This window comes from Thrips palmi, unplaced genomic scaffold (assembly GCF_012932325.1).
Source record: "Thrips palmi isolate BJ-2018 unplaced genomic scaffold, TpBJ-2018v1 HiC_scaffold_3, whole genome shotgun sequence".
NCBI lineage: Eukaryota > Metazoa > Arthropoda > Insecta > Thysanoptera > Thripidae > Thrips > Thrips palmi.
The window spans coordinates 13,368,487-13,378,486 of NW_023144630.1; the positions used below are offsets into that span (position 1 = coordinate 13,368,487).

At 58.8% G+C, this 10,000-nt stretch overlaps 35 non-coding genes across 35 annotated transcripts; 11 read left to right on the plus strand and 24 right to left on the minus strand.

Moving 5' to 3' along the window:
- Window positions 1-324: 324 nt before the first annotated feature.
- LOC117648683 lies at window positions 325-443 on the minus strand. The gene has a single exon (XR_004587919.1). It is a non-coding gene; the product is annotated as a 5S ribosomal RNA (ribosomal RNA).
- A 180-nt stretch (window positions 444-623) lies between these two features.
- Trnak-uuu lies at window positions 624-696 on the minus strand. Its single transcript has one exon. It is a non-coding gene; the product is annotated as a tRNA-Lys (tRNA).
- A 267-nt stretch (window positions 697-963) lies between these two features.
- Trnal-uag lies at window positions 964-1,044 on the minus strand. Its single transcript has one exon. It is a non-coding gene; the product is annotated as a tRNA-Leu (tRNA).
- A 705-nt stretch (window positions 1,045-1,749) lies between these two features.
- Window positions 1,750-1,821, plus strand: Trnah-gug. The gene has a single exon. It is a non-coding gene; the product is annotated as a tRNA-His (tRNA).
- Window positions 1,822-2,120: 299 nt separating this feature from the next.
- Window positions 2,121-2,194, plus strand: Trnai-aau. The gene has a single exon. It is a non-coding gene; the product is annotated as a tRNA-Ile (tRNA).
- A 62-nt stretch (window positions 2,195-2,256) lies between these two features.
- Trnad-guc lies at window positions 2,257-2,328 on the minus strand. Its single transcript has one exon. It is a non-coding gene; the product is annotated as a tRNA-Asp (tRNA).
- A 252-nt stretch (window positions 2,329-2,580) lies between these two features.
- Trnaw-cca lies at window positions 2,581-2,655 on the minus strand. Its single transcript has one exon. It is a non-coding gene; the product is annotated as a tRNA-Trp (tRNA).
- Window positions 2,656-2,740: 85 nt separating this feature from the next.
- On the minus strand, window positions 2,741-2,813 carry Trnav-cac. Its single transcript has one exon. It is a non-coding gene; the product is annotated as a tRNA-Val (tRNA).
- Window positions 2,814-2,917: 104 nt separating this feature from the next.
- Trnah-gug lies at window positions 2,918-3,010 on the plus strand. The gene is made up of 2 exons: window positions 2,918-2,954; window positions 2,975-3,010. It is a non-coding gene; the product is annotated as a tRNA-His (tRNA).
- A 109-nt stretch (window positions 3,011-3,119) lies between these two features.
- Trnae-uuc lies at window positions 3,120-3,194 on the minus strand. The gene has a single exon. It is a non-coding gene; the product is annotated as a tRNA-Glu (tRNA).
- A 135-nt stretch (window positions 3,195-3,329) lies between these two features.
- On the minus strand, window positions 3,330-3,402 carry Trnat-ugu. The gene has a single exon. It is a non-coding gene; the product is annotated as a tRNA-Thr (tRNA).
- Window positions 3,403-3,539: 137 nt separating this feature from the next.
- Trnas-cga lies at window positions 3,540-3,614 on the minus strand. Its single transcript has one exon. It is a non-coding gene; the product is annotated as a tRNA-Ser (tRNA).
- A 178-nt stretch (window positions 3,615-3,792) lies between these two features.
- On the plus strand, window positions 3,793-3,863 carry Trnag-ucc. Its single transcript has one exon. It is a non-coding gene; the product is annotated as a tRNA-Gly (tRNA).
- Window positions 3,864-3,954: 91 nt separating this feature from the next.
- Window positions 3,955-4,026, plus strand: Trnav-aac. The gene has a single exon. It is a non-coding gene; the product is annotated as a tRNA-Val (tRNA).
- An 83-nt stretch (window positions 4,027-4,109) lies between these two features.
- Trnal-aag lies at window positions 4,110-4,191 on the plus strand. Its single transcript has one exon. It is a non-coding gene; the product is annotated as a tRNA-Leu (tRNA).
- A 95-nt stretch (window positions 4,192-4,286) lies between these two features.
- Window positions 4,287-4,359, minus strand: Trnar-ucg. Its single transcript has one exon. It is a non-coding gene; the product is annotated as a tRNA-Arg (tRNA).
- An 85-nt stretch (window positions 4,360-4,444) lies between these two features.
- Window positions 4,445-4,517, minus strand: Trnan-guu. Its single transcript has one exon. It is a non-coding gene; the product is annotated as a tRNA-Asn (tRNA).
- Window positions 4,518-4,611: 94 nt separating this feature from the next.
- Window positions 4,612-4,682, minus strand: Trnag-gcc. The gene has a single exon. It is a non-coding gene; the product is annotated as a tRNA-Gly (tRNA).
- Window positions 4,683-4,795: 113 nt separating this feature from the next.
- On the minus strand, window positions 4,796-4,902 carry LOC117648707. The gene has a single exon (XR_004587942.1). It is a non-coding gene; the product is annotated as a U6 spliceosomal RNA (small nuclear RNA).
- A 362-nt stretch (window positions 4,903-5,264) lies between these two features.
- Trnar-acg lies at window positions 5,265-5,337 on the minus strand. Its single transcript has one exon. It is a non-coding gene; the product is annotated as a tRNA-Arg (tRNA).
- Window positions 5,338-6,104: 767 nt separating this feature from the next.
- Trnaa-agc lies at window positions 6,105-6,177 on the plus strand. The gene has a single exon. It is a non-coding gene; the product is annotated as a tRNA-Ala (tRNA).
- A 220-nt stretch (window positions 6,178-6,397) lies between these two features.
- Window positions 6,398-6,469, minus strand: Trnap-agg. Its single transcript has one exon. It is a non-coding gene; the product is annotated as a tRNA-Pro (tRNA).
- Window positions 6,470-6,553: 84 nt separating this feature from the next.
- Trnat-agu lies at window positions 6,554-6,626 on the minus strand. The gene has a single exon. It is a non-coding gene; the product is annotated as a tRNA-Thr (tRNA).
- An 84-nt stretch (window positions 6,627-6,710) lies between these two features.
- Trnaq-cug lies at window positions 6,711-6,782 on the minus strand. The gene has a single exon. It is a non-coding gene; the product is annotated as a tRNA-Gln (tRNA).
- A 96-nt stretch (window positions 6,783-6,878) lies between these two features.
- Window positions 6,879-6,961, minus strand: Trnas-gcu. The gene has a single exon. It is a non-coding gene; the product is annotated as a tRNA-Ser (tRNA).
- Window positions 6,962-7,039: 78 nt separating this feature from the next.
- Window positions 7,040-7,111, minus strand: Trnae-cuc. The gene has a single exon. It is a non-coding gene; the product is annotated as a tRNA-Glu (tRNA).
- Window positions 7,112-7,624: 513 nt separating this feature from the next.
- Window positions 7,625-7,697, minus strand: Trnaa-ugc. Its single transcript has one exon. It is a non-coding gene; the product is annotated as a tRNA-Ala (tRNA).
- A 79-nt stretch (window positions 7,698-7,776) lies between these two features.
- On the minus strand, window positions 7,777-7,858 carry Trnas-aga. Its single transcript has one exon. It is a non-coding gene; the product is annotated as a tRNA-Ser (tRNA).
- Window positions 7,859-8,161: 303 nt separating this feature from the next.
- Trnav-uac lies at window positions 8,162-8,234 on the minus strand. Its single transcript has one exon. It is a non-coding gene; the product is annotated as a tRNA-Val (tRNA).
- Window positions 8,235-8,323: 89 nt separating this feature from the next.
- Trnam-cau lies at window positions 8,324-8,395 on the plus strand. Its single transcript has one exon. It is a non-coding gene; the product is annotated as a tRNA-Met (tRNA).
- A 102-nt stretch (window positions 8,396-8,497) lies between these two features.
- Trnal-caa lies at window positions 8,498-8,632 on the plus strand. Its single transcript has 2 exons — window positions 8,498-8,535; window positions 8,587-8,632. It is a non-coding gene; the product is annotated as a tRNA-Leu (tRNA).
- A 119-nt stretch (window positions 8,633-8,751) lies between these two features.
- Window positions 8,752-8,824, minus strand: Trnar-ccu. Its single transcript has one exon. It is a non-coding gene; the product is annotated as a tRNA-Arg (tRNA).
- A 206-nt stretch (window positions 8,825-9,030) lies between these two features.
- Window positions 9,031-9,265, plus strand: LOC117648698. Its single transcript, XR_004587933.1, has one exon. It is a non-coding gene; the product is annotated as a small nucleolar RNA U3 (small nucleolar RNA).
- Window positions 9,266-9,501: 236 nt separating this feature from the next.
- On the plus strand, window positions 9,502-9,623 carry LOC117648701. The gene has a single exon (XR_004587936.1). It is a non-coding gene; the product is annotated as a U5 spliceosomal RNA (small nuclear RNA).
- Window positions 9,624-9,782: 159 nt separating this feature from the next.
- On the minus strand, window positions 9,783-9,853 carry Trnap-ugg. The gene has a single exon. It is a non-coding gene; the product is annotated as a tRNA-Pro (tRNA).
- Between the last annotated feature and the right edge of the window lie 147 nt (window positions 9,854-10,000).

Here is a 10,000-nt window from a genome sequence, read left to right on the forward strand (position 1 = left end):
CCCCTTTTCCCGCTTCCCTCCCCGCGCCCCCTCGGGCCTCCGCCGACCCCTGTAACTGGGGGTGGAAGGACCGGGGGCCACCCGGTTTCGGGCGCCCGCCTCGCGCCAGACACCCTCGAGGCCAAAATGGCCAAAAGATGCCAACGGCATGCGGTGTTCCAGGCGGTCCCCATCCGGTACTCCCCCGACGCTGCTTAACTTCGTGGTGCGGAAGGGAACCGGTGGACCCAGCGTGGTATGGTCGTTGGCGAAAGCCGCAGCTTCGGCGCCACGCACTAGTGGCTCTCTCTTTCCTGACCTGCGCCTAAAAGTGGCCCAAAAAGATGCCAACGGCATGCGGTGTTCCCAGGCGGTCACCCATCCAGGTACTAACCGCACCCAACGCTGCTTAACTTCGGTGTGCGGAAGGGAACCGGTGGACCCAGCGTGGTATGGTCGTTGGCGAAAGCCGGAGCTTCGCGCCACGCACTAGTGGCTCTCTCTTTCCTGACCTGCGCCTGCCTGCAAGCGGCGGGTTGCCGGCCCCGCACCGCCCTGGTGCCCGCTCAGCCCATCTCGAATCGAAATGGTCCAACTTTGTCGCCTAGTGACGCGAATACGGACAAAAACACGCAAAAGGCAGACGCCCGACGGGGGACTTGAACCCACGACCCTTGGATTAAAAGTCCAATGCTCTACCGACTGAGCTAGCCGGGCTCTGGGAATGGTGCGAGGACGGAGCCGTAGTGCCACTACAAGTAGCGAGGAAGAGCACCAATGCACTTGGGCACCCAAGCAGGCACTGCAGGATGTGGTGGCATGGTTCCAGTGGGAAGGGTTTGCGGTAATAAGGTAAACAGGTTCCTGGTCTTCCCAGAAACTTTGCTATTGTCTTTACCACCACACAGGCTTCCTGGGAAAAACCAGAAAACTTTTCCACCGTGTCGATCCATTCGTTTGGGAGGAATAAAAAGAATACCATAATGACAGCGGTGGGATTCGAACCCACGCCTCGATGAGACCGGTGCCTAAAACCGGCGCCTTAGACCACTCGGCCACGCTGCCTCCATGGCGCCGCACGAGGAAGACAGACACAAAATTGGTGAATGGAAAGAGAAGGAGAGAGACGCAACGGAATGAAAAGCGGCCGGTGTGGCGGCGGAACGGAGGCGATCCGGGACGCGACGTCGCTCAGCTGGGGGCTGGTGGCGCACCCCTGTAATCCGGCGACCCGGAGGCTGGAAGGTGAGGATGGCGGCGGGCCGGGTGCAACCGCGGCTTGGGCTCCATGGTGACCTGGACGTCCGCACTGGGCTCGCCATCAACATGGCCTCCCCGGAGGAGTCCGGTCTGGAGGCCAGGTTTCGCTAAGGAGGGGCGAACCGGGTCAGGGGGCATCCGCTCAGCAGCCAAAAGTCCCCGTGGCGAGCGGCAGGTGGGATCGCGTCCGAGAGTGGCGCCCTCTCCGCGGCCCGGCTCGTCTCACAGCCACACCACCTTCTTTTTCTTTTTGCTTTGGGTTGGAGTGGGTTAGGTTGGGTCAGGTTGGGTTGGGTGGGGTTAGGTTAGGTTAGGTTAGGTTAGGTTCTCTTTCGTTCGTTCGTTCGTTCGTTCGTTCGTTCGTTCGTTCGTTCGTTCGTTCGTTCGTTCGTTCGTTCGTTCGTTCGTTCGTTCGTTCTTTTGTTGGTATGGCGGCGGCGTCGTCTTCAGGATGCCCCGTTGATAATACAGAAGCTCTCCGTGGCCGGGGCTCAGCATGTGGACGGGACAGCCGTGATCGTATAGTGGTTAGTACCTCGCGTTGTGGCCGCGATAACCCAGGTTCGAATCCTGGTCACGGCAGTCCACACCTTTCTTTTCTTCTCTACCGGCCAAGTATTTTTCTTTCATTTAAAACAAAATAGGTGGGTTTTAACGATAGGCCGGGGGAAAGGAAATCGAAAAGGAAAAGAAGGCTGCCGAAAACCCCGGGGTTGAACCGGGGACATTTTGATCTTCAGTCTAACGCTCTCCCAACTGAGCTATTTTGGCTCATGTGCAGGCTGGTGACACGGCTTGCCGATAACGTGGCGTTCCGTGCGCTCGGCCCGTCCCTTCTCACATGATCACATCATCTCCGCCGTGGCCGCACCTCTCCCTCTGGCCCATTAGCTCAGTTGGTTAGAGCGTCGTGCTAATAAAGCGAAGGTCGTGGGTTCGATCCCCCCATGGGGCCCATCTCTTTTGCTCGTCGTTGTAAAATGAGACTCGTTCGAAGGCACCAAAAAAAGAGACTGCCTCCCCGGGGGGGAATCGAACCCCGGTCTCCCGCGTGACAGGCGGGGATACTGACCACTATACTACCGAGGACATGTGTGTCTGGCCACCCCCCGAAGATCCCAACGTGCAAAGGTGCACTTTTGGGCGAATGGACCAAAAGATGTGCCCCGGGTGAGGATCGAATCACGGCCTTCAGATTATGGGGACTGACGCGCTCCCTACTGCGCTACCGAGGCTACATTCGACGTTTGGGAGGCATAGACTGGCCATCATGCTGAGAGAGGAAAGATAAATCAAATTGTTCTTCGAAAAGAAAACGAAAAAGGACAGGGCACGTGTCCCTGACCCCGACGTGATTTGAACACGAAACCCTTTTCTGATCTGGAGTCAGACGCGCTACCGTTGCGCCACGGAGTCGATGTGCCGTCGCTCGCTGCAGTTTCAGCCACTTTAAAACTGTCCTCACGCCGACGGCGCCCCGATAGCCCAAAAAGGAGGGTCGTGATCCCCCCCGGGATCGAACCGGGGACCTTCTGCGTGTGAAGCAGACGTGATAACCGCTACACCACGGAATCCGAGTGAGGTACCCCGAACAGGCAGCGTGTCCCGAACTGACTTGCGCCGATTGCAATCGACGTCGGGGAGGCGCATCGCGGCCGCGCGGGCCCGCACCAAGGCACCTTCGATAGCTCAGTTGGTAGAGCGGTGGACTGTGGGCGAGAGGGCTGGCGCGGGTATCCATAGGTCGCTGGTTCAAATCCGGCTCGAAGGAGGCATCTCTTTTGCCGCCACTCGTCGCGAATCGCTGCACGTGCCGCCGCCCCGAGCACCCGCACTGCTTACCTGACGAGATCAGCACCTGTTTTTTGTCAGCAAAAAAATTCCGGTACCCGGGGAAACGAACCCCGAGCCTCCTGGGTGAAAGCCAGAAATCCTAACCACTAGACCATACCGGATGATGAGTGCGGAGGCCCGTCGAACTGAGGCTGCCTGTCCGCGAGCAGCGTCGTCCGTGAAAGAGTAAAACAACGGCGCCGGCGGGCTCGGGGCTGGTTCTCCTGCTGCAAAACCGGTGCGAAAACAGGGCAGCGTGCCCCCCGAGAGATTCGAACTCTCGACCCCCGGTTTACAAGACCGGGGCTCTAACCACTGAGCCATGGGGGCTGCTTGACGTCTGGCTCCGATATTCGCGGCTGTCGCATTGCTTATACGTGTCAACGGCACAGGCAGCGAACCCCCACCACACACCCCACTGCTCCGGCTGTTCCGTGCTGCAAAACCAGTGCGAAAACAGGGCGGCGTGCCCCCCGAGAGATTCGAACTCTCGACCCCCCGGGTTTTCGAGACCGGTGCTCTAACCACTGAGCCATGGGGGCTCTTGCAGGAGTGAACGCCACGTCCAAAATGGCGTGTTCCTCACTTCCCCCTTCAGCGGGTCTCTGCAGTCGGTCTTCGGATCCCCCTTCCACCGATGATTTCCGTTTTCCCTCGCGGAAGTGGGAAAGGGCAGTCAGCCCAAGTGCGTGCAGTGGCCGTGCCGTCCGACCCCATCAGGCGACAGTGGTGTAGTGGTTAGCATAGTTGCCTTCCAAGCAGTTGATCCGGGTTCGATTCCGGCTGTCGCACTCCTTTTGCGTTTCGAGAGCACGGACGGCATCAGCGGACCACAAAACCATACAGCAAAGGGATTCGCGCCGCTGCGTTGGCGGAGCATCAGATTCCGTGGTGTAGCGGTTATCACATCTGCCTAACACGCAGAAGGTCCCCAGTTCGATCCGGGCGGAATCAAGTTTTGCTTTTCGTCAGCTCTCTAGTATTCCACCATGGCCCCAATGATGGGTAATGCCGCCGTAAACCGTGCCGTTCATCGGGGTAGCGTGGCCGAGCGGTCTAAGGCGCTGGTTTAAGGCACCAGTCTCCTCGGAGGCGTGGGTTCGAATCCCACCGCTGCCACTTCTTTTGAAGAAGCGAGAAGAAAGGAAGGAAGAAGGGGGTGCGGGGGAGAATACATTTTCTTCCCCTTCCCCTCCTGGCCAAAAGAATTTGGACGACCGTGACAGGACTCGAACCTGCAATCTTCGGATCCGAAGTCCGACGCCTTATCCATTAGGCCACACGGTCCTCGATCCCGGAGGCACGCTGCTGGACCATGCTACCGGTGCTGCGCGGGCAAGCAACTGACGAAACTTCCTCCAAAAGAGAGACGCGCCCCCGGGTGGGGTCGAACCACCAACCTTTCGGTTAACAGCCGAACGCGCTAACCATTGCGCCACGGAGGCCGGTGATAATGCGCCTCCACTTCACAGCTCCAAGTGTCTCGTCGCCTGCGCCGACGCCGTGTCTTGATCCATTTGAGTCGGCTGGCGACAAAATTGCATCGGCCGGGAATCGAACCCGGGCCGCCCGCGTGGCAGGCGAGCATTCTACCACTGAACCACCGATGCTGATGAGGCTCGGCGGTTCGGGAGGTGGTCTGCTTCTCGTCGCACTGTGATGTCGCCGCAAAGGCGAAGACGACTGGGCCGAGTGAGAAGGCGGCCTCTCACGCAAGCGGTCAAAAAATGTGGAACGCTTCACGATTTTGCGTGTCATCCTTGCGCAGGGGCCATGCTAATCTTCTCTGTATCGTTCCAATTTTAGTATATGTACCGCCGAAGCGAGTACAAGGACAGGGCGCGCGGCGCACTGCATATATACCGCTGTGCGGCGCGGTCACATCGTTCGCGCCTCGCGCACCCTCCGAGTGGTCTGCCAGTGGCTGCCTTTCCACCCCGCTGACCCGGCTGTGACACAGGCCGATGGCAATAGTGGTTCACGATGACGTGGTACCAAGGCCGGTGCTGGGCTGATGCTGTGCTGCCTCGGAGCGGGCCTGGAAAGGACGCGTCTCGCCCCCGTCTTTGGACGGTGGAGCCACCTAGCGGCAGGCCCGAAAAGGTGAGCCCCGAGCTCCTCCCGAGTGCGCGCACACGCACTGGCGCGGTCAAAAGAAGGCGTGTGGAGATGAATCAAAAGGAGAGCCATCCCGATCCTGCCAGGATTCGAACCTGGAATCTTCTGATCCGTAGTCAGACGCGTTATCCGTTGCGCCACAGGACCGACGACGAGTGCATCTAGCATGTGTGCTGATAAAAGTGACGGCCAGTGGGGAACGGCTACGGCGTCCTCGTCACGCACGAGAGAGGGGGAAGCATCTGTTGTTCGTAGATGGTAGAGCGCTCCATCATCATGAGGCCAGAAAAGCACAGTGGTTTGCTTTCTTCATGAGGCCGTATGGGCCCACTCTCGGCGCGCGCTCCACCATCGTGAGGCCAGAAAAGCACAGTGGTCTGCTTTCTTCATGAGGCCGTATGGGCCCACTCTCGGCGCGCGCTCCACCATCGTGAGGCCAGAAAAGCACAGTGGTCTGCTTTCTTCATGAGGCCGTATGGGCTCACTCTGGGCGCGCGCTCCACCATCGTGAGGCCAAAAAAGCACAGTGGTCTGCTTTCTTCATGGGGCCGTATGGGCCCACTCTCGGCGCGCGCTCCACCATCGTGAGGCCAGAAAAGCACAGGGGTCTGCTTTCTTCATGAGGCCGTATGGGCCCACCCCGGGCGCGCGCTCCACCATCGTGAGGCCAGAAAAGCACAGTGGTCTGCTTTCTTCATGAGGCCGTATGGGCTCACTCTCGGCGCGCGCTCCACCATCGTGAGGCCAAAAAAGCACAGTGGTCTGCTTTCTTCATGAGGCCGTAGGGGCCCCACTCTCGGCGCGCGTTTCATCATCATCACGGGGGGATCGGGGACCGGCGCCCAGCGCGTCAAGTCATGGCTGCGCAGTGTTGTCAGAAGACAAGAGCAGCGGCGGCCGTCCCGCACATGTGGGGGGGTGTAGCTCAGATGGTAGAGCGCTCGCTTAGCATGCGAGAAGTACGGGGATCGATCCCCCGCACCTCCACTTTTCGCGTCCCTTTGCCGCCAACCTGCCGAGTAGATGGTCATGCGTGGCGAGACGGGTCCCGCCAGGCCGCATCTTCGGTAATAGTGGTCAGTATCCCCGCCTGTCACGCGGGAGCCCGGGGGTTCGTTTCCCCCGCCGGAGAGGTTCCTTTTTTTTTTTTTTTTCTTGTTTAGTCAGAATGGTGATGCTCTCAAATAATCATAAGTTACAAAAAATTGGGTCCGTCCGGGATTTGAACCCGGGACCTCTCGCACCCTAAGCGAGAATCATACCCCTAGACCAACGGACCTCGCTGTGCGTCGCTCTTTGATGACACGCGACAAGGAGCAATGCGGTGTCGCTTTCTCGGGGCGTGGCCAAAAAAAACAAGTCCTGCCTCCAGAGAGAATCGAACTCTCGCCCCCCAGTTTACTAGACTGGTGCTCTAACCACTGAGCTATGGAGGCGGCTTGGCGACGGGTACTCAGGCTGCCCTTAATGATGGCGTGCCTCGCCAGATGGGGTGCGATCGCGCGTGACGCTAAAAGTACAGGTCCCACCGAGATTTGAACTCGGATCGCAGGATTCAGAGTCCTGAGTGCTAACCATTACACCATGGGACCGCGTGACCTTGCGGGCCTCGCTCGCCGCTTGACATGCTGCTGCACCGACGAGGCGAGGCAAAACAAAAGAATAAACGAATAAAAAAGAGAGCGGGACGACGAGGATGAGATTCGAACTCACGCGGGCAGAGCCCATTGGATTAGCAGTCCAACCCCTTTAACCACTCGGCCACCTCGTCACATGGTGCTGCGTGAGGCCTCGCTCAATCCTACTAAAAGGGGGGAACCCGCTGCATGACTGAGCTCGGGCAAAAGAGTTCCGGTCCCGGGAATCGAACCCGAGCCTCCTGGGTGAGAGCCAGGTATCCTAGCCACTAGACCATACCGGACTGTGCTGCGGAGACGAGCGGCAGACCCGATACACTGTACAAAGGAGGAGGGCGACGGATAGATTTCGCAGAAAAGAAACGCCCAACGTGGGGCTCGAACCCACGACCCTGGGATTAAGAGCCCCGCTCTACCGACTGAGCTACCCGGGGCTTGTGTCTGCAGCTGATTCGCGAGGCTACAAAAAGAGCAGCGGCACGCCGCGAGTCTGACGGCCTGGGGGCGCGTCGGCGGAGCCCCTTGTAGGTAGGCAACGAGATGACGCCGTGTGTGGAGCGCGGAGATGTGGCCTACGTTGACAGGCGACCTGGCCGGCGGCCGCTGGGAAGCGTATAGCTCCCGTGCGGCATGCCCTCCGGCCGTGGCGAACAGGTGAAGTGAGGCCGAGTGTGGGTGCATAACCGGTCGCGTCGTCCCTTTGCGTACGGCGCGTCAAATTGAAAAAAAAATCACTTGCTGAAAGCCGAACAATACTATCCATCTGTCCGCGTTTGAAGGTAGGCCAAAAGGTGACGTGGAGGTGCGGGGGATCGAACCCCGTGCCTCTCACATGCAAAGCGAGCGCTCTACCATTTGAGCTACACCCCCGCCACGAAGAGTTTGCCGACCGTTGAATGGGGAATGGGGCCTGCGCGGTAGCGCGGGCCTAAAATTAATCAAAAGATGACGCAGTCGGTAGGACTCGAACCTACGCCCCCAGAGGGAAACTGATTTCTAGTCAGTCGCCTTAACCACTCGGCCACGACTGCTGACCGAGTGGGGCGATAGGAGCGGTCCATAGCACTGCGCGTGCATGCGCGGCGTAGCGCATAGCCAGCCCGCGTCCCGCGTCCCGAGCAAGGAGGTTGCGGTCCGAGTGGGGGTAGGGCCCCCAAAGGGGGATAGGGCGTAAAGGGCGTTCAGCGGCGTGAAGTGCGTCAAGTGCACTTATGCACTTTGGCACTTTGGCAGTGTGGCAGTGGTGTGGGTGTGTTGGGTGATTTGAGAGAAAAAAGAAGTAAAAAAATGAAATGAAATGAAATGAAATGTGTGTGAAAAAAAAAGGAGTGGATTGATTCCGCCCAGGGTCGAACTGGGGACCTTCTGCGTGTAAAGCAGACGTGATGACCACTACACCACGGAACCTCCTGCTGATGGCGTGATGAGGGCACAAGATGCTGCTACTAAGAAGCAGAAAAGGGTAGGAGCAGTCAGTGTGACGCGTCGGTGCAAGGAGCAGAGTGGCGCAGTGGAAGCGTGCTGGGCCCATAACCCAGAGGTCCGAGGATCGAAACCTTGCTCTGCTATAATTTTGGCGTGTCTGCACGATGGATGACGGACAGACATGACCTGACCCGACACCTGAGTGGAAAGTGAGGTGGCCGTTGCGGCGTGCCAGCAGCATGCTTGTCAGGATGGCCGAGCGGTCTAAGGCGCCAGACTCAAGGGGAACAAACGACCCTTGCCCGGCTTCAGTAACCGGGTGTGTGACAGAGTGTTCTGGTCTTCGAATGAAGGCGTGGGTTCGAATCCCACTTCTGACATCAATCTTTTGACCCTGACCCCTTGACCTCTCCCCCTCTTTTTTATTTTTCCATTGCACAGATGGCGAAAGACAAAAACGCGAGATGACGCAAAATAGTCGCATAGTTTTCACACTTTATACCCCTGGAGGGACTCGAACCCTCAATCCCCGGCTTAGGAGGCCGGTGCCTTATCCATTAGGCCACGGGGGCTTACGACGTACACCCCCATGGACCGCATCATAGCATTCCATTTCGACGCACCCCGCCCCCGCGAGGTGCGCTCCATTTCTCATGGTTCGCGCGTCATCCCACTCGGAGACAGATGGCGTGCGTGCCCTCCTGCCGCCCGTCAAGCTCGCCCTCATAGTCAGCAGTACATCGCCGCCCAAGTAGACGGCGCGCCAAACGCTTTTTTAAAACTTATACTTCACAGGATCATTTCTGTAGTATGTCTTCCTTTCTCTCTACTCAACAGTAGAATAGAAACAAACCGCGATGATGAGGTATATGTCCTCTTCCCTGAGCGTGAGGCCGCTGGGCCCCCGCCGCGTGTTCCGAGTCGTATGACCTGGGACCGCGCGCGCGCAGCATCGATGATCGTTCCCTTCGCCCTCGCGGCGACGGGGTGGGGAAATGGGCTGCCTGAGCGGTACCCCCTAAAAAAAAAAAGAAAACCAAAAAGTAATCACGAGAGCGGCCCAGGGTCGAACGCGGAGCCCCGACTCCAGAGTCCGGCGCGCTGACCGTTACACCAGGCGGCCGGCGATGGCCGGCGCCCTCCACGGCCGTCAGGGAGGCTCCAGCGGCGGCGGCGCGGCCGGGCGTCGTCTCCCGCGGATCACCACACGTTGCGCCAGCACAAGGTCGAATGACCGCAGGGGGGCCCGGGACTCCGCTCCACCTTCAGAACGAAAAACTCTTTCGCCTTTTACTAAAGAGTTCCGTGGAGGTGGTGCACTCGAGGAGTCTCGACTCTTTTTTTGACGCGCCCAGCTCTCTCCGGAGCCGGGCCAATAATAAAAGTGAAATGCAACAGCCGGTGGCAGCGTCTCTTCCTCTCCTCCGTTTCCGTGTCCGCGTCTCACCGCCTCTACGAGGAAGAAATAAAAAAAATTTAAGAAACAGAAGCGCGACACAGACTAGGCGGCTGTTCGCGCTCCATGTTCGCGGGCCCGTCCGGGATTTGAACCCGGGACCTCTCGCACCCAAAGCGAGAATCATACCCCTAGACCAACGGCCGACATGTATTTGCGTGTGTGACAGGCAGACGTGGTGATGCTGCGCCGCGGCCGCCGTCTCAGTCGCCGCGAGAGCCCAGTCATGCGCCGCAACACGCGCGGAGATTTGAAATTTGCATCGCAGTGGCACCGCGTCCAGTAGGTAGGA